This window comes from Balaenoptera musculus, chromosome 19 (assembly GCF_009873245.2).
Source record: "Balaenoptera musculus isolate JJ_BM4_2016_0621 chromosome 19, mBalMus1.pri.v3, whole genome shotgun sequence".
In the NCBI taxonomy this organism is placed as follows: Eukaryota; Metazoa; Chordata; class Mammalia; order Artiodactyla; family Balaenopteridae; genus Balaenoptera; species Balaenoptera musculus.
Window position 1 is genome coordinate 56,564,304 of NC_045803.1, and position 18,153 is coordinate 56,582,456.

General features: G+C 53.2%; 1 protein-coding gene across 2 annotated transcripts in view; it reads left to right on the forward strand.

The window, feature by feature from the left end:
• CRISPLD2 (cysteine rich secretory protein LCCL domain containing 2) overlaps positions 1-18,153 on the forward strand; it is an 85,046-nt gene that overhangs the window by 14,825 nt on the left and 52,068 nt on the right. The window contains exon 1 of one of the 2 annotated variants that reach the window (XM_036834073.1): positions 4,025-4,168. The exons of the other annotated variant lie outside the window; for it this stretch is intronic. The gene's annotated coding sequence lies outside the window, so the exon portion shown is untranslated. Of the gene's footprint in view, positions 1-4,024; positions 4,169-18,153 lie in introns of those variants that run through there. 2 annotated transcript variants of the gene reach the window in all.

An 18,153-nucleotide genomic window follows, 5' to 3' on the forward strand; every position in this document is an offset into this window, starting at 1 on the left:
CTAACACTTGCTAAGTGCCAGGCCCTGTTCTGTTTTCCATATATTAACCATTTAATGGCAGCCCTGAAGAAGGAAGATGCTGTTATCATCAACCCACTTTACAGATGGGCAGCTGAACACAGGCCAAGCTTGGAAGTAGAGGAGCCAGGATTTGAACCCAGTTCTACTGGTTCCAGAAGATGGCACGACCCACAAGCTACAGACTCAGGCTCAACCTGCCCCTTGGGTGATCCAGCCTGGGAGGCAGTTGCAGCTCAGAGAGGTCAGGTGACTTGAGCAAAGATACAGAGCTGGTGGAGTCAGGATTCAAACATCCATCTAGACCCTCCTTCCCCTGGACTAACTAGTTAGCTCCCTGAGAAGGATTGATTATCTTTCACTGAGTGTCTGCTTGGTGCTTGGCACTGTCTGTGTGTTATCACATATTGTGTCTGTTTTATTTATTTATTTATTTAACAATTAATTAATAAATTTGGCTGCGCGGCACAGCTTGCAGGATGTTAGTTCTCTGACCAGGAATAGAACCCAGGCCCATGGCAGTAAAAGTGCAGAGTCCTAACCACTGGACTGCCAGGGAATTCCCTATCGTGTCCGTTTTAAAACTTGGAGAGGATTTAAAACAAGCCTGCAGATTCTTTGATCTCTACCTGTTAAAAAGTGTGGTCCGTGCCCTCTCTCCTTGACCCCAAGCAGGCTCTGTGTCTTGACCAAGGGTATGGCAGCCGTGATGTTCTGTGACTTCCATTGCCAGGCCACTAAAGGTCCTGCATCTTCTGCCTGGTTCTCTTGGGAGGCTTGCACTGGGGGAAGTAAAAAGTCTGACTACCCTGAGACTACCTTCCTGGAAAGGCCACGTGGCGCTCCTACCACGTGGGTGACTCAGCTCGGATGACCAGCCCAGTGGAACCTTCAGACGTCTGCAGCCCAGCCAACATCTGACTGCAGCCACACAATGAGGCAAGGAAGAACCATCCAACGGGGCCCGTCCCAGATTCCTGAGCTACAAAACTACGAGCAAAATAAGATGGTTGTTTTAAGCCACTACGTTTTGGGATGGTTTGTTACACAGCACCAGTGACCATAACATCCCATTTGAGAAATGTTAACCCCACTGAGGTGTTAAAGAGAAATGAAGTCGCTTAGAATGCCCAACGGGTTCACACTGCGGGCAATCCTGCTCCCTGTTCTCAGACCACCTGGTTCAGGGCCAAGGTCACAGGTGTGAGCGCTTGCTGGATGGAAGTCAGCGGGCAGTGCTGGGCACGGTCAGATCCCGTCTCTCAGCACGGCAGACGAGAAGCAGGTGGACCGATGAAGAGGAGACCACAGAGGGAGAGGAAAGGAGAAACAATGGAGGTGGGGGTCTGGAAGTTCCTTGGTGCAAGGTGCTGGGGCAGCGGCTGCCAGTCTGGACAGGAGTTGGCAGCTCGGCTGGGGGGCGACATTGTAGAGAGGTGCCCTCAGGTTGCAGCTCTGCCAACAGCCCCCCTGGAACACCTGAGCTGGGAAAGGTGTCCCCAGAGCCATCTGGGACCAGCGAGGAGCCTGCAGAGTCGCCACAAAAAGGAGGCAGAGGCCCGAGCAAGCTGAGCTGTGGATGCTTCGGTACTGACCACACCTCCCCACCCCCACCCCCACCCCCACCCAGATGCTGGGCCCATGAGAAATCTGATTCTGTGTGGCTTCCCTTCCCCTCTGCTGGGGCAGGGACCACTTTCTCCCACTCCCCCGGACCCCAGGTTTCATGGTACACAAGGTGGTGGCAGCTGAGTGGGGGTGAGCATGAGTTGAAATCCCAGTTCCTTGTGATGGGAGGGAGTGTGCGTGAGAGCAGGGAACCAGCCTGGGAGGTGAGAGGTGAGTGAGGCCTTAAGAAAGCTGCTCAGTATTCCTGAGATTCAGATGCACAGTCACTATTCTACCAAAGTTTAATTGAAATTGTAAATGTGAAATAAAATTTCTCCCTTAGTACAAAAACAAACAAAAAAACAAATCCCAGTTCCTCCACTAGGGAGCTGTGTAACCTTGGGAAAGCTACTTACCTCTCTGTGCCCAGTTTCCTGATGATGACAGCACCAGCCTCAGAGGGCCGCTGGGAGCGGGGAGTTTGCCAGGATGATGGGTATGAGGCTGGGTACCTGAGAGGCATCCGTCAAGAATACAAATCTGGGACTTCCCTGGTGGCGCAGTGGTTGGGAATCCACCCGCAAATGCAGGGCACGCGGGTTCAAGCCCTGGTCTGGGAAGATCCCACATGCCGCGGAGCAACTAAGCCTGTGCGCCACAACTACTGAGCCTGCGCTCTAGAGCCCGCAAGCCACAGCTACTGAACCCGTGTGCCACAACTACTGAAGCCTGTGCGCCTAGAGCCCGTGCTCTGCAACAAGAGAAGCCACCGCAATGAGAAGCCCACGCACCACAACAAAGAGTAGCCCCCGCTCACCGCAACTAGATAAAGCCCGCGTGTAGCAACGAAGACCCAACAATGAAGACCCAATGCAGCCAAAGTAAATAAGTAAATTAAAAAAAAAAAGAATACAAATCTCTTCTCCCCTTGGATTTGCTCTTTGTCAAACCGAGGACACTTGTTCTGCAGCAGTCTTTTGCTCACCACTAAATGCCCCAGTACTTGGGACAGAGCCTGGCACATAGTAGGTGCTTAATAAGTATTGGATAAATGAATGTTGAGCTGAGAATGATGCTTCAAAAACTGAGAAAAGGAAGAAAAGTAAAAGAAATGAAAATAATATGAGTTTAAAAAAGATAACTTTTTTATCTGCATTTGAGCTGCACCAAAATCTTCAAGAGCTTCCAGCTTTCTGAATCCGTGTCACACATGCCTGGCCAATCACTGAGGTTCTTCCCTTATCTTTGCCCCAACCCTGTCCACACCCCCTCCCCGCCCGGTGTGCTCTGACCTGTCCAGGTGCCCCAGACTCTGAGATCCCCGCATAGCACAGGGGCGGGTGCAGAGTGACTGGATGGGGGCTGTGTGGGTGGAGTCAATACTGAGTGAGCTGATTCGGTGTCTTCATGCAGGAATAAGCAACGTGGTGAGGACAGGCTCCACCTCGCCCTTGGGCACCACCAGCACGCAGTAGGTCCACACTATGTGACTGAGTGGGGAGCACGGGGGAGTCCTTTAGCTCCTGCAGCCTTGGTTTCTTCCCCTGCCAACAAGGGCCTTGGCTTTACATCTCTCAAAGGCAGTTGCTTCTGGCTCTCAATTGATTAGAGTGTTAAACTGCACTGTCCTCCGGGGACTTGGGGCACTCGCTTCTCCAAGCCTCAGTTGCCCAATCTGTGAAATGGGTTCATTTCCATCTCACTGGATTCCTGTGAACCTGTACTGGAATAATGACGGTAAAGTGCTTAGCCTGGACCTCGGCTTTACTGCCTTCATCCAGTAAGGTCTTCCTGTCTTCATTCGCACCCTGGAAATTGTGTGTGTGTGTGTGTGTGTGTGTGTGTGTGTCAGGGTGGCAAGAGTGAAGTTTTCTATCCACGCATAGAGGATGGAAATAAATTTAGCAAGTGTGTATTCTGCACCATAGTTGATGGAGCCCCCGCCCTTCCTGATTTCATTTGCTGCAATCCACGGGAGGTAGCTTCCCTTTTCCCATTTTCCAGTTGAGCCGCAGATACGTGGAATTTGGTAAATTTGAACACCCCTGGTGGAAAGTGCCTGGCATCGCGCTGGGTGCATCGTTAAGCTGTCAATGGAAACGATACTTTTATGGTCATGACGAGAAACTGAGCGCGTCCTCCTCTTGTCAAGCCGAGTTCTTTGGACGCGGGTGGTTCCGCCCTCCTTGCGACGCCCCCCACCCGACCCCAGGCGCCCGCGCCTCCGGGTGTCCTCCGGGCTCCTGGGGTGGGGCGAGGCCGGGAGGGGCGGGGCCGGTGGGGTGGGGGAGGACCTGGCGGGGCGGGGCCGCGACGGCGCGGCCCCATCAGCGCCGCCCACCGCCGCGGGGCGTGGCCCCGGCGTTCCGGGCAACCTACAAGAGGCGGCGCGCAGGGTCCTCGGACCCACTGCATCTCTCGGCGGCACCGGTGTCCCGTGTCCCGCGACCTGCCCGCTGTGTCCGCTGTGCCCGCGCTGCCGCTGCCGCCCCTCCACTCAGAAGACACCGGCGAGGAGGTGGCTGGAGCCCTGCGGGGGGAGGTACGTGTGACTTAAATTGTCCTCCTCTCTGCACTGTACGATCCGCTCCCGCAGTCTCCGAGGAGCTGAAATAGCCAAGGCAGATGCCACCTCTTAGGGCTTACTGTGTGCAGGCACTTAGCTGAGCGCGCCGCCTGCATCTCCGAACCATGCTCGGCAGCATGCCCGTCCACAGATGGAGAAACTGAGGCTCAGCGAGGGCAAGTTGCCCGAGACCTCACATGCTGGACGCTAGGGAGCCAGGACTCAAAGGCTGACCGACCGCAGAATCGTGCTCCCTGAGGCTGTGTGCTCCTCCCTCACCTGTGTACACAGTGGGCGTCATCTGTTGCGTTCCTGTGTACACAGTGGGCGTCAATAAATAGAAAGCTGATGGTGTGTATGTGGCAGGACTTCGAATGTGTCCTGCCCACGTGTGGAGGGCCGGGGTGATCCTAACGGCGGCATGTGCGTTCTGCTTGGCAAGTTTACAGGGCCACGCCCCTTTATGATTTTGTTTGGAACAAACCTTCCAGGTAGTCTTCCTGAGGGTCAGAGAGGTGAAGTGTCCAGGCAGAGCGGAGGCTGGGACCCAGTTCTGTCTGCCTTCAAAGCTCCATATGGCTGTGGGTGCGTCCAGGCGTGGGGCATATCAGAGTTCCTACAGGTTTGGGAAGAGTTCCTGGGTCTCTTCAACCAGAGTGGATATCTGCGTAAACTTCTTGCGGGGGGACGGCTGGGAGCTGAGGGCTCAGCTCTGGGCTCTGGGAGATCTGCAGCCCCAGGTGGAAGAGCCAGGGCGAGCCCCTCGTGCAGTGCAGACCCAGAACCTCCCTTGAAAGGGCTGGGCTGGTGGACAAGCCAGGAAGGGCTTAGCTGATGTCTGCTCATCGAAGTCCGATTTGAATTGGGTGTATTTTAGCCAGAGGTGAGTTACTCCTCTGGTCAAGAGAAGCAGCTGGGAGTCTGGCAGGTGCCCAGCTCAGCTTCCAACCAAGAGTGGGCTTGTGAGTTTCTACCTTGAACCTTCGGTCTCCTTGCCCGGGCAGAAGAGGGTGAGCCTGCCTTCCCCAGTGGGGTCAGGACACCAAGGGTCTAGAGCCTGACAGATGAGAGACCATGTGAAGGACAAGGTGAAGGCTGTGCCCCCTTCTCCAGATAGACCCAGGAGGGAACTCTCAGGGCTCTTTGTCTTGTGCACCTGATTTTCTGTTTCTGCCCCTGACCTGGCTGTTTGCACGTGGGGGAAGGACCAGAAGGTGTGAGAGCTGTGCTGCTGGTGTGCTAGCTGTGAGGGCCCTTGCCGTCCTCTTTACCTGCAACACACCTGGGCACAAGGCCTCTAGATGTTCATTACAGATGAGGCAACCGAGGTTCAAAGAGGTGAAGTGCTTGCCCAAGGTCCCCTAGCTTGTGTGTGATGTTGTCACCCCAGGTCTCTCTGTCTACTTACCCTACACACTTAGCGGCTGGGTCCTGCCTCCTTTAAGGCACTTCTCTGCCCAACTGCTGACTCTACGTCTGAACCTGACCTTCCACAAGGAACCGTTTCATTTGAGAGGGGCTCCGAGTGAAATAGCAGCAGAGTTGAGCCCCAGCCTCGGCCCTGATGACGCAGCCAGGGAGGAGAATGAAGAGAGTGATTTTGATTTTTACAGTCTCTTAAAAAACAGGAGTAGGAATAGTAATGATAGCATCTGTAATCCTACCAGCAGCTGACATTTATCTGGCACTTACTGTGGCCCAGATGTGCCTGGGGTTTTACATGGATGACCTATCCTGCTGACTTCTTTATGAGCTGGACTGTCCTCCTTTTTTACAAGGAGGCAGTCGAGGCTCAGAGTGATTAAGGTATGTGCCCCACGTGACACGGCCAGAGTGGGGAAGAGCTGCCATCCTGGCTGGACCCCGCCCGAGATTCTGGAAGAAGATGCCGGTCCAGTGGCTGGCCACAGGGCTGTCAGTGCAGAACGTGCTGCCGCGCAAGGCTTCTGCCATGTGGGCTCTGAATCCCTGGCCCCGGTGAGGGGTGGGCCTGGAGAGGGGCTTGGGATCCACTCTGCTGGCAGGTACCTGTATCAACGTGCAGAGGGCCCCGCTGGGGAGCCCAGAGCAATGCCAGCTGCTCCCACAGTCCTGCGTCTGGAAAGGAGAGCTGGCTTGATGGGGGGTGGGGGGGCTGGAGCTCAGCAGAAGAGCATGAGCTTCTGAAAGCCCCCAAACTGTATCCCTCCCTCACAGACCTCACGTTGGATATCTGGGGTTTGTGGTAGGTTGCATTTGAAAACTGGCTTTTAAAGGCAGGACCCCTAAATGCCGACCTCTTTGGCCTTGTGGGAGCTGGAACATTTCTTTTCTCTGTCACCAGAGTAATTTACTGCGTATGGGAGGTGCCTCTGTGTCTGCTTGCTCCCAACCTAGGAAGCTTTTTTCCCCCCCTTTTTTTGCAGACTCACTGGTTTTTGATCAGTCCCAGATGTGCAAACCCAGCATCACTCAAAGGGGCTCATGGCTTGTCAAGAAAGGAAAATAGAACACAGGCGTCATTTCATTTCATCTTCAGTTCATTGAGCTGAATAGCTTCTCAGACCTTCATGGGATAGGGCATCTGGAGCCCCTCATAAAGTCCCAAAGGGAGCACACTCTGTTCTGGAACGGGGAGGGTCAGGCAGATCTGGGTGGTGGTTGGTAGGGCCAGCCATGCTCGTTTTTCTTTCTTTTTTTCCTTGAAAAAAAAGGTTTTATTGTGGTAAAATACTCATCAACATAAGATTTACATTTTAAAGTACACAGTTTGGTGGCATCTAGTACATTAGCAATGTTCTGTAACCATCACCACTGTTTAATTCTAGAACGTTTTCATCATCCCAAAAGGAGACCCCATAACCATTATTAGCAGTCACTCCCCATTCTGTCCTCCCCGGCCCCTGGCAACTGCTCATCTGCTTTCTGTCTCTCTGGATTTGCTTATTCTGGACATTTCATATAAATGGAATCCTACAGTATGTGGCTTTTTGTGTCTGGCTTCTCTCACTGAGCATAACGTTGTCAAGGTTCATTCATGATGTAGCCTGTGTCAGTGCTGCATCCCTTTTTATGGCTGAATACTATTCCGGTGTATGGATAGACCATCTTTCATTTATCCCTTCTTCCACTGATGGAAGTTTGGGCCATTTCCACCTTTTGGCTATTGTGCATAATGCTGCTGTTAACATCTGTGTACACATTTTTGTTTGTACACCTGTTTTCAGTTGTTTTGGGTCTACTCCTAGGAGTAGAATAGCTGGGTCACATGGTATTAAGGAACACATGTCCCATTTTCTTACTTCCCTCTTGAAGAAACATCAACTGAGATCATCTCATTCAGGAATGAGAATCTGGCGTCTGGGTGTTTTGGGGGAGGTGTTCACAGTTCCCCTGCCTCCGCACCAGGAGAGCAAGTGACAGAGATTTCTGTCGGAGATGTTGCCCTGGGGGAGCTTAGCTTTCTACCCCAGGCTGTGCAGTTGTGGGTACTCACCGACAGACACCCCCTCTTCCAGGCTGTGGGGATAGACAGTTTCTCATGATCCAGCCCGAGGAAGATATATCTTCTCTGATTGTCTCAAATGCTGTGTCAGCTTAGACAAAAACCACAGATTTAGAGGAAAAAGAAAAGTCCTAATGAGGATTATGCAACTTTTGGACCATCATTTTAAAAAAATATAAATTATGAAATCCCACATTTTCAGTCCAAGTTTCTGGATCGCATCCCACTGTGAGTACAGAATGGTGAAATCCCAGAAAGGAAAAGAATCCAGCTTCCATTTTGTTTGCAGTCAGGTGGTCCCAGAATGGACCCTGCCCCGAGGTTCTTTTGTATTGAAAAAATCCTGGATCTCTCTAGAACTGGGAACTGGCATTCAGCTGGCAACTGCTGAGGCTGACTTGGTAAGATCCTAGAAGTCCTTTTAGAGCAAAGAGGCAGCGTTCTCTGGCAGGGAAAGGTGACGTTGGGGGGGTGCATCAAGGGGAGGGACCAGGTGTGCGCAAAGGCCTGGAGGAGGGGAGGGGCCTGGCACCCTGAGAATGACAAGAAGCTCAGGGGGGCTGGGGTCTGAGGGTCAGGCTCAGGGCGGAGGAGCCTGCCTTGCGGTGGGGTCAGCTGTACTGAGCTTGGATTTCCTGCTCTGGGCTGCGGGGCGCAGCAGAGTCAGAGGGTGGCCTTTGTACTTGAGAACAGATCACTGTGGGATGAGCAGTGTCCCCCAAAGTGCGGGGAGCCCATCCTGCTGGTCCCCGAGGTGACTGAGTGTGTCTACTGACCAAGCAGCAAAGTCCTGCCACCCGGGCGCTGTTCTCTCCTCTGTGTCACAGCAAGGCGACCGTCTCAGGGGGTGCCCTCTGCCCCGAATGCCTCCCCGCCCTGACCTCGCTACAACAGAGAGCGCCCTCTACAGTGAAGCCCCTGGCCCCAACTCTCTTCCGTTTTCCTTGTGTTCCGTTTTACTCCAGCCTCAGGTTCTCTGCACCTGCTCATGAGAGAAGGTTCCCTTTTTTTCTTTTTTTAATTTATTTATTTTTGGCTGCGTTGGGTCTTCGTTGCTGCGTGGGCTTTCTCTAGTTGCGGCAAGCGGGGGCTACTCTTCATTGCAGTGCGCGGGCTTCTCATTGTGGTGGCTTTTCTTGCTGTGGAGCACGGGCTCTAGGCACGTGGGCTTCTGTAGTTGTGGCGTGTGGGCTTCAGTAGTTGTGGCTCGCAGGCTCTAGAGCGCAGGCTCAGTAGTTGTGGCGCACGGGCTTAGTTGCTCCGTGGCATGTGGGATCTTCCCAGACCAGGGCTCGAACCCATGTCCCCTGCATTGGCAGGCAGATTCTTAACCACTACGCCACCAGGGAAGTCCCGAGAAGGTTCCCTTTTTAAAGTAAATTTCTTTGAACCCCCAAAGCAAGCCAACTTCAATAAAATACGCAGTATGAACTAGAACAGGGAGACGGTAGGAAGGTGGGCAAAGCTTGGGGGTGTGCCAAGGGCTGGAGTTTGGGAAACACTGGACTAAGGTGCGGCATGAGAAGATTTGAGAGGCTGTCACCACCTAGAGCAGTGGTTCTCAAAGTGGGGTCAACGGACCAGCAGTGGCTCCCGGGAGCTCGTCCGAATGCTGATTCTCAGGCCCTGCCCCAAGCCTCCTAAAGCTATGGGGGTGGGGCCGGCAATCTGCGCTTTCACGAGGCTTCCAGCACTTTCTGGTGCGGACTCCAGGGTGGGACCCATTGCCCTGGAAAGCCGAGAAGACTTGCCCTGGGCCCTGGCCCCAGAATGGGGTGGGCGGGGCTGGCTGATGGGGTGGAAGGTTCTGTTTACAGGGCCCGGTGTGACCAGAAACAGGTCACGTGGCGAGAATGGAGCCAGTGGCTTGGGAGCTAGAATGACCTCTTCTGTCCAGAGCCGAGGCCCCTGAGAACAGGCTCTTGACGTGCGCCTAGGACTTTCTTCTGGAAGAGCGCTCGGCTTGTTGGCACCCGTTGCTCTGGGGCCCGAGCAAGTGTCCTGAGGATTCCCGCCTTTTCCTTCAGCCTGTGTTTAGAGCCCCGTGTGCCCAGGAGCTTGTGAAGTCCGTCTGTCTGTAACCCCTAAGCGGCCCCTGTGAAAGAATGGGTTGTTTCCTTCCCAGCATTTAAAATACATCTGTGTGTATGCACGTGTCCGCTGCGCCTCTCCATCCCGCCCCCACACCGGCTCCCAACACAGCCAGTCTGTTCTCATGGGGGAAGCACGGGCTGCTGTAAAAACACTGTTTATTCCCGGGAACCTTCAAGGCCGGGCTTCCCGGGGACTGAGATATTTTCAACTTTGGCATTGCTGGACAAAGTGCCCTTCAGACTGGGGATGAACTGGGCCCTGTCTGGGAGAGTCGGTGTCTGGCCCAAGTGGGAGGCTCTGGCAGCACGGAGCTTTACCTGGGCTCCAGCACCTTCAAGTTCACTTTGAAGGGCTGTAGGAGACCAGGCCCCGGACTTGTTTCCTGGCTGAGCCTCCTGGGGAGAGCCCTGGAGGATTTTCTCTTGCATAATCTGTTCTCCAGCTTCTCTGGAGCCGTTCTTCCAACAGAAGCCAGAACTTCTTTAAATTTCTCTTAAACTTTTTATTAAAGTTCAGCATGCTAGAGAAGAATGCACATGCATTCGTGCGTTGGGGGATGAATTTTCTCCAAGTGCTCATGCCCGTGCTACGGCCCCAGAGCTACAGAGCCTGACCATCCCCCAGGAACCCTCCCATAGCCCCACCTCCGAGGGTAACCATTTCCGGACTTCTGATGGTATAGGTTGGTTTTGCCTGGTTTTGAACTTTACATAAATGAACCGTGCATGTTTGTTTCATCACTGGAGTCTGGCTTCTTTGGTTCAGTGTTATGTCTGTGAGCTTCGTCTGCAATGCTACCTCTGCCAGGCTCTCAAAGCATAAATCAGACCCTGTCACCATTGGCTTCATCTGCCCTGCACCCGACACGCGCATACACACACAGACACACACACACACACCCCTCTTTGCAATTATTTTTAAAAATTTTTATTGTTTTTATTTTATGGCCATGCCGCATGGCATGCGGGATCTTAGTTCCCCAGCCAGGGATCAAACCCGCACCCCCTGCAGTGGAAGCGCAGAGTCCGAACCACTGGACCACCAGGGAAGTTCCCCCTCTTTGTGTTTAGAATAAAATCCTTGTCATGGCCCTCAAGGCCCCTGGCTGCTTGGCCCTGCTTGCCTCTGTGACGCCATTTCTCCCCGGCCACACTGGCTTTGCACCCCTCGTTGGTCAGGCCAAGATGGTGACCATCTCTGAGCCTTTGTCCTTGCGGTTCCTGCTGCCTGGAGCTCACCCCAGCCAGAGTGATTCCTGCCCTTCCCTCTGCCCAACCTCACCATCCCACATCCCAGGGCTGTCTTCCTCCAGCCTCTGTATCGTCTATTTGCTGCGACGTTCCCTCCCTCCCCGCCCCCCGATTCCCGGGGACAGAGTCTTGTTCACTGGCCTATCCCAAGCACTCCGTGGCCACCTGAGGGTTTGCCCTGGGGATATTCATCTGTGAAGCAGTGTGAAGATTCCATAGCCTGCTGCTATAGAATTCTTGAGCTTGGTTCAAGGCTGTGACTCATCCTTGCAGGTACCACCCAATACCAGTGAATCATGCATTTCAGGTGGGAGGCTGGTCCAGATGCTGTCAGCCTCGTAGCCTGGAGCAGAGATGATCTGGGATGCCCGAATTCACCCAGGAGGAGGAGGGAAAGAAACAGTCATTAAACACCGGTAAATCCTGGGACTCTGCTGCTGGGCTCTTTAGAACCACTGTCTCCGTAATCTGCAAATCCTCCCCCAGCCCTGGGAGAAATTCAGGGCTTTGTTTTGCCCATGAGGAATTGGAGACTCCACGAAGTTGAGGGACCCTCTGGGCAGCACCCAGCTCAATGATGTGGAGTCAGGATTCCAACCAGGGTTGACCCAGTGTCCACGCTTATCCACGCTGCCTCCTGGGAGTCCTTGATTTCTTGTCCTTTGGAGGTGGAGGTTTCTTGCCATTTATCTAAAGCTTCGCTGGGAGCGTTGTTTCCAAGGAAACATCCACACATCTGCAAGAAGGGAGAAAGGGGCCCCAGGAGTTATGTACTGGGTATTTTAAGAACATATTAATTTATTATCCAGTCACTTTAAAGTGGCTTCTCTTATATATTATCTTGGCTTGCACTGAACAAACCTGGTTTTAGTTCTTTTTTTTTTTCCCCCCGCACAGAGTAGATTAAGTAAATGTTTGTTGAGCGAGTGTTCTCTTTCTGTGTATATTCTTAGCATAGTATTTAAAAAACCGAATGGGTTTTGTATATTGTATTTGTTCAATTAAGCATCCTGAGATATTGCCCTGTGTATCCTGTAAGGACGTATCTTTGGCTGAGGGGACAGGAGGAAAGAAAGTGCCTGCAGTGGGGGGCTGGGGGCATTTTTGTTAAGCCTAGTGTCCATCTTTGTGGGGTTGAGGGCAGAGCAGCTGGCAAGGGAAGGAACAGGCCTGTTTCCTCCATTGTCCTGCCCTAATTCTGTTGAGAAGGGTTTAAGGAAAACTGGCTCCAATGGAGGAGGGAGATCCCCACCCCTGGGGTGTCTGGTACTTACCCAGTCCTGGGATCTGCCTGAGACAGCCTGGGGTGTCCCGCGCCCCTCCTCCCAGCCACCACTTCATTCCTGGAATTTCTGGGTGGTTTGTGGGTCTGACTCTGCTCTGCCGTTGGCCTCGCTCACGTTTTGAGTTCTCCTTTGTGCTTCTGAAGAAGAGCGGAGCCTGGGGTACCCCGGGCTTGGGGCTTAGCCTCGGGGTCTCTCGCTGAGTCCGGCTGACGTCAGGGCACAGGTCAGAACTGCCCTGACGTTTTGGAGAGCAGGATGGGCAGGCGGTCAGAGGGTGGCAGGCTCCTCTGCATCGTCCGCAGGCACTCTGTATGACCGTGAGCAAGCGGCTTGTCTGTGTTGAGCCTCAGTTCTCTCATCTGTAAAATAGGGATCATAATTGCAGTGACCCCATCAGTCTGTGCAGAGGATGAAATACGAGATTCTGGGAGTAGAGGACCCAGAACGATGTCTGCCGCTTCGCCCTCACTCATCAAGTGTTGGCTGGGTTATTGGGGATAAGTGTTTGCTGGGCAGTTAATACGCGCTGAGGATTCAAGTTGAATGAGACCCAGTCGGCCAGTGCTGTGCTGGAACTGGCCGACTGGGTCATGCCGGCTTGTCCCGGCTTGTCCCGGCTTGTGAGAGCCCATGGTTAAGTATTCAGAAAAGTTGTGGTTAAGTTTCCGAAAAGTTCAACCCAGCCATCATTTTTTTTTTTTAATTGAAGTATCGTTGATGTACAATGTCATGTAAGTTTCTGGTGTACAGCACAGTGATTCAGTTCTATACACATATATATGTATAAATACCCGTATTTTTAGATACTTTTCCCTTATAGGTTATTACAGAATGTTGAGTATAACTCCCTGTGAACACCACCAACATTAAATGTTATAGAAACTTACAGTGAAATAAGTCTTATTTAAAACAAAGGTAGTAAGTACTCAAAACTTAGCGCATCCTATTTTTTTACCTCGCTTTACTATTCTCTCTGCTCTTGGGGTGGCTGATGTCTATTCTGTGCATGTGATGGAAAAACGACATCATTCTGTGTGATCGTGAGGCTCTTTCCAGAAACTCCATGCTCAGTGACCCCACGTTGGTGGCTTCAAATTGCTGTGGTGGGAATATTTACACCAAGGGAATTGGCAGACACTACAGATCAGGGTGGGTATTTTGGGGTTTTTCGAGCCTCAGTTGTTAAACATTTACCAGCACAGCAATGGTTCCAGCCGTCAAGAAGCAGCCAGTCTTAGCTGGCAAGGCAGCAAGTGTGAGCAGACAGGAGGCAGGTTCCTGAGGCCTCGACACCCACGGCCGGTGAACTCAGCTGAGCTGAGCCCTGGAAGGAGACCCAGCGCTGCAACCGCACTGGCCTCTGAACCGGCTGACTGTCACCACTGTGAATCCGGCTCCCGGCCAGTCGGTCACATTCACGCCGCAGACCCGGTCTGTGACGTCTCGGAACCCACTTCCCCGGAAAGCTGGGAAAAAGTGTCCAAGGCCCCAGGCATGCAGTGAGCTGAAGCATGTCTCAAGTTTAGGGGTGGGCTTCCCCCCACCCCCGACAAGCATTAGACATTTATTGGATTTTTAAAAATTAGATTTTGTCTCAAGGCAGAGGTGGGGCTTTGAAATAATGTGGTGAAGAGAGAATAGCCTTCTTCACTGTGTTCCCCGTCATTAGTTCCAGCCTTCCCCAAATCCCTCCAAACAATGCATCTGTGGAGCATTTAACATCACCATCACTATTGTCATAGCCAGTACTATTAGCCATAGACCACGTAGCGAACCCTGTAATACCGTAACACTCGTGTTCCTCATCTCCGTCATTCCTCGTACCACGGCTCGACCCTTGACCCCAGCCTGCCCCCTCCCCTGCAGGCTGATCCATCCCTGCTGAGCAGTGAAGACTCAGCCGAAGGGTCGTTGCGTTCTGGAAGCCTCCTGGAGCTGAATCACACCTGCAGACCTGTCAGTCTTGTTCACCCCCAGAGGCGCCAGCGGTGTTCAGTAAATATTTACGGAGTGAATGTACGGATCTCCTCGTCCCAACGAGGTCAGGCATTGGCGGTTCACCGGTGAACAAGGCGGACAGGTCTGGGGCCATGATTAAGCAGCGACCCTGCAGTTGACTCTTAACCCACGAACCGGACTTCATTCATCAGCGGGACCCGGGCGGGGGCGGGGCAGGCTGGGGTCATGGGGTGAGCCGCGAGAACAGCATGTGCAAAAGCAGAGAGCTTGGCCCGGCCTTGGGGCTGACGGCTGGCAGGCTCTGTCCTAAGAGTCATCTTTCTGGCAGGCTTTCCTAAACACGGGCGAAGGCAGCCCAGGCGGGATGACATCGAACTTCAACCACGTTCTCTTTCTTTCTCTCATTCCTGAGAGTTGAATTTGGCGGCTGCATCCCCCCAGGAGCTGGCCCTCGAGGAGACCCCCGGCTAGATTGGGGACACGCGGGGCTGTGGATGCCCTAAATGTCCCCGGAGCCTTGGCCGGGGTGGAGGGGTGACGGCAGAGCCGACGTTGCAGCAGTCACGTGCTCAGAGTTCCCACGCGTCCAGAAAGCTGGATTTCAAGCCTTGGTTCCACCTCAAACCAGCCCCGCAACCTCACAGATAACCACGTAACGTCTCCCGGGCTCAGTTTTGTTTTCCAGAAAATGGGGTAGGAAACAGCCAGAGTCCAACTGCACCTGAAAGCTGAGGTCGTGCTGCAGGAATCTGACCCCAGGTTGGGTCTGGCCGTTGACCGTGGGGCTTGAAAGCTTTCTTGGTCCCTGCCCCCCCCCCACCCCCGGTATGTGCTTCTGGGACCCTGGTGCCGTTATCTTGTTTGTGGTCTCCCAGGCTGGGTTTTGCAACTGGGGCCAAGGAGACGACGTCTCCCAGACAGCGTTTCTGTGAATTGTACGGCCGTCCACGCGGGTGTTTCAGGCTTTGGGTAGGAGGCCAGGGACAGAGAGTGGAGAAGGGCTTCTCTGGAAATGAAGCTTGCGTTTGGCAACCCTAGGAGAAACCGGGGACAAAAGTGCAGAGCTGGAGAGTGTGGGCCTCCGTCTCCAGGAACCGAAGGGAGCTCGGGTCGACCCGCTGAAGTGTGAGCCCCTCGGGGACGTTAGGAGGGCTGGAGGGTGCCCGGCAGAGAGGGTCCGTCGGTGCGGGCATCGTATTTTAGTCAAAGGTGCGTCAGCAGATAGAGACTGGGTGGGTGCCAAGCCCCATGACGGGAAGTATCTTGGTGAAATGTCACCATGATGTAAAGGTTTCATTCCCCTGGGGGCGACAAATGGATGCCTTCTTGACAGAGTCACTCTCTGACCTGGGGTGGGGCACGGTGCCTGTCTCCACTGAGCCCCACTCTCCACGCAGGAAGCAGAGAAGGGCAGGGAGGGTCGCAGTGAGTGCTGGGTTGTTTGTGGGCGGCCCTCCCCTGTGTGGGTGGTGACGGGAAATCCCCAAGGAAGCCCACCCCTCGGGAAGGCACGGTGGCATTGAGAAAGGGGCTTGGAGGTCAGACGGAGCTGCGTTCCAGCCCCAGGTTTTCTGCTTGCAGTTGTGTGACCCTGGGCAGGTTTCTGACACTCCAGGGGCCTCAGTCTCTTCATCTGTAAAATGGGAGCAATAGAGCCCAAACCTCTGAATCATCAGGAGGGTGAAGTGAGAAATGCAGCAACGGGCGTGCGGTGGGTCTCCCTCCGTGTAAGCCCCGCCGGCCTCCCTGGTGGGGGCCTGTACGGGTCATTGGAAAGCCCCAGGTGGTGGTGGGCAGGGTGTGTGTGTCTCATTGGGAAAACTTTTTTTTTTTTTTTATTGAAGTATAGTTGGTTTATAATGTTGTGTTAATTTCTGCTGTACAGCAAAGTGACTCAGTTATACAAATATATATTCTTTTTCATATTCTTTTCCATTATGGCTTATCCCAGGATATTGAATGTAGTTCCCTGTGCTATACAGTAGGACCTTGTTGTTTATCCATTCTCTATAATAGTTTGCATCTGCTAACCCCAAACTCCCACTCCATCCCCCCCATCCCCTCTCCCCCTTGGCAACCACTAGTCTATTCTCTATGTCTGTGAGTCTGTTTCTTTTAAATTGTAGATGGAAAGGGGGCTGAAGTGCTTTTTCCCTAAGTTCTGATCGAGCTGTTTCGGCAGTGGAAGCTGAATGCCAAGGGGCTGAAGGCCAAGGGGGGCTGGCGTGGCCCCGGCGAAGTCGCCTCGGCTGGTGGGCTCGTGCTGTGACCCAGCGCCGATCGCCACTGCCCAGGTTCCAGCCACGATCCCAGCCTTGGCCTCCCCATTTGCCTCTCTGTTCCTCCCTTACCCCCTTCCATACAGCTGCCAGTGGGATACTTAGAACAGTTTTCCTCACTTATTATCTGATGCTTGTATTAGTTTGCCAGGGCTGCCAGGATAAAGTACCACAGACTGAGTGGTTTAAACAACACAAATTCATTTTCTCACACTTCTGGAGTCTGGAAGTCCACGATCAAGGTGTCGGCGGGGCTGGTTTCTTTTAGGCCTTGCTCCTTGGCGTGTAGACGGCGGTCTCCTTGCTGTATCTCACACTCTCGTCCCTCTGTGTGTGTCTGTGTCCTAATCCCTTCTTCTTATAAGGACACCAGTCATACTGGAGCAGGGCTCACCCATATGACCTCATTTTAACTTAATCACCTCTTTAAAGACCCTTTCTCCAAATACAGTCACAGTCTGAGGTGCTGGGGGTTAGGACTTCGACATAGGAATTTGCAGGCCACACAACTCAGTCCAGGATTCTGTTTTTTTTCCCTGTGTGCCAGCCCAGTGCTGTGCTCTGGAATGTAGATGTGAGATGCCAGCCCTTACTGTTACAATTCTGCTTAAATCTTCAGTGTTCTCCTGTGGCCCAAACTTAGCAGAAGCCGTCAAGGTCCAGGCGTTGCCCCCTCCCCAGCGTGGACCCCACCAACCCTCCCTGAGCTCCAGCCAGGCCAGACCACTTTCAGACCCAATAGCGCCACCCAGCACCATGCCCCGAATGGCCCAACCCAAGACACGTTGGTGTGGTCCAGGCTAGCGACTGTCTCGAGGTGGAGAAGCCACTTGGAGAAACGCCTCTTTTCACTTGTGTTTCTCCCCGTGGGAAGGTTTGACTAAACCCCAGGGTTGGGAATTCCCTGGTGGTCCAGTGGTTAGGACTCTGTGCTCTGAGTGCTGAGGGCCCAGGTTCAATCACTGGTTGGGGAACTAAGATCCTGCAAACCACGCGGTGTGGCCATAACCAACCAACCAACCAACCAACCCCATGGTTCTCCCGACTCTGAAGCTCCAGCCGAGGCTTTATCAGTTGTCTCCGGAACCTTGGAGGGAAGGACCCGTCTGCGGCCCATGGACCAAGCAAGGCCCTTGAATGTTCAGAGTGAAGGCAGCCGACCCAAGTCTTCTGGAATAAGGTCGCCCTCGTTCAGGAGAACATGCCGGGAGAATGCACTTGGAACCAGCAGTGGTTTCACTGTCCTTTCATGCTTTGGCATTTTGCTTTGTTTTATTCATTAATATTTTAAAAATTTTAAAATAGACAAGTCCAAAGGCTAGTATGCACTCACCACCGAGGTTCGGCCCCCGAGGACACCCTCCCCTGGCGACTACATCACAGTTCCTCCAACTCAGCCTATCCACACAGTGTGAACGGAGCTTACACTTTGCCGTATTTGCTTGAGATTTTTATTTATTTATTTATTTATTTATTTATTTATTTATGGCTGTGTTGGGTCTTCGTTGCTGCACATGGGCTTTCTCTAGTTGCGGCAAGCGGGGGCTACTCTTCGTTGCGGTGCGCGGGCTTCTCATTGCGGTGGCTTCTCTTGTTGCAGAGCACGGGC